The sequence below is a fragment of the Mustela lutreola genome, chromosome 5 (assembly GCF_030435805.1).
Source record: "Mustela lutreola isolate mMusLut2 chromosome 5, mMusLut2.pri, whole genome shotgun sequence".
NCBI lineage: Eukaryota > Metazoa > Chordata > Mammalia > Carnivora > Mustelidae > Mustela > Mustela lutreola.
Genome location: NC_081294.1, coordinates 98,096,904 through 98,098,924, shown reverse-complemented (window position 1 = coordinate 98,098,924; position 2,021 = coordinate 98,096,904). Strand labels below are relative to the sequence as shown.

The following is a 2,021-nucleotide window of genomic DNA, read 5'->3' as shown; positions in this document are numbered from 1 at the left end:
CCTATTATTAGTACCCTTTTAATGTTTAATGGAATGTTTAATAAAGTATTTTGGGTCAGGTTTTTAGAATTGACAAAAATTTAACGGTTTTCAGCTAATTCTTCTGTAGCTAAATGTTGTATTTCTGAGCGACTGGCGAGAATGGCAGCATCCATTTCAGTAAATATTTAAGTGCTGAGATTAAGGAGGTCTTTCTTTCATGGCAGTAAACAGTGTGATCCCTTCTGCATCCAGGAGGCAACCTAATATGCAAAGGGGATGAGGCTTGGCAGTCACCACACACATTGACTCAAAGATTTAATGGTTGTGGCCTGAGTTCTGATACGGTCAGTGAAATGTCTGGAAATAGTCAACTCTTTTACGTGTGGCATGTTGTCCAGTGCTTGAAAGAAATTTCTGTATCCTTCCTCTGTAATCTTGTGAAAGATTTAAGTTCTCAGGTTTCTGGAAACCTCCACTGGTTGCTACCTTGGCTAGAAAAGCCAAGTATTTGCAAAAACCCAATCATAAGGACTTCATTTCAATAGTGGTAGATTAGGTTATTTGTACCAACCTCCCTCCCACAACCACCATCATCACTCAAAGTAGAAAATGCCCAGTTTTAGCTGCTTAAAAATCCCAAACCACTAACAGTAACGAACTTCCTGGCCAAAACCCAAGGAAAAAGCAGAAACCAGAAAAGTTAAGACCACAGCACCGAAGCCACTCTTCCATGAGAGTTTTGCCATTCTGTGCTAATTTGGGTTTCTCTTGTGGTCTCACAGGACAACATGACTTGATCCCTAGAAACCTTCTGCTTCTAAAGCCTTACACCTGGTAATGTTTTCAATACTTTCTACCATCCACTGGTATATGAAGCTTATCTTTTGTGTCCAGTTCTTGTATCAGCCATTCCTCCAGAGACTCTAGTTCCTTTTAGGGAGGTGTTCCTTTTAGTATTCAGGCGTGAAGATCTGGTGTGTGGGGTGTTCATTACGACTAGGTCACTTTCTTTGTTGACTGAGCTATGTATATGTGTGTGTATAGAAATACATAGCTTACTGTATCCATGTGTATCCATAGACTCACATACATAGGTTAAAAACTTTTGAGTCCACCACAGTATTCCCAAATTTAATTTAACACCTTAGAGTTCTTGTGCTCGCTTCGGCAGCACATATACTAAAATTGGAACGATACAGAGAAGATTAGCATGGCCCCTCCGCAAGGATAACCCCTTAGAGTTCTTCACACCCTCTCCCTTCAGTACTTCCAAATTCCTTCTGCAACAATGAGGAACTTGGTTCTCATTCAACTTAATGTGTTACTTACTTAGCTTGTTGTGTACGCCACTCACCTCCTCAGCCCCTGGATCTTGCCTCTGTCCTCCTTCGCCTTCCTGCTCTTCCCCCAGCCACATGCTGCCTGCAAAGGAAGGAAACAGAAGGGAAGAGCAAGACATCGAGGTGATCACGAAGAGGGCCAACGTTTAAGAATCACTACTGCTCTCCGTATCTCCACTGACTCCTATTCTTCTGTGTTTTTAAAACAAAAACCAAAACCAAAAAAACACACAGACCCAAAATGGAGTTCCTTCTGCCCCATATCATTAAACGAAGATTTAATTTTTAGTATGAGTTATCCCAGAAACAGAATCTTCAACCAACCAAGCAGGAATCACCTGATTAGCATTAGTTAGGTCATCTGCCCAACAGACCTCTGCCATCCCCCCTAAAGGAAAATAACCTTATTGTAATCAACTCACCTGCTTTTTCACCTGCTATAACTTTCTCGTTCCTGCTCCTGTATACCTGTAAAGAAATCTTTAATTTTATACAGCTTCTCAGAGCTCCTTTCTAGGTCCTTCATTCACTGGATGGTACCTGATTCGAATCCATTTTTGTTCAAATGAGCTCTCAAAATTTTTAATATGCCCTGGTTTATCTTTTTTTTTTTTTTTTTAAGATTTTATTTCTGTACTTGACAGAAAGAAAGCACCAGAAGGAGAAGCAGCAGGCAGAGGGAGAGGGAGAAGCACACTC

At 40.8% G+C, this 2,021-nt stretch overlaps 1 pseudogene; it reads left to right on the top strand.

Moving 5' to 3' along the window:
• The first annotated feature begins 1,137 nt into the window (after window positions 1-1,137).
• On the top strand, window positions 1,138-1,238 carry LOC131832839 (U6 spliceosomal RNA; annotated as a pseudogene).
• The last annotated feature ends 783 nt before the right edge of the window (window positions 1,239-2,021 follow it).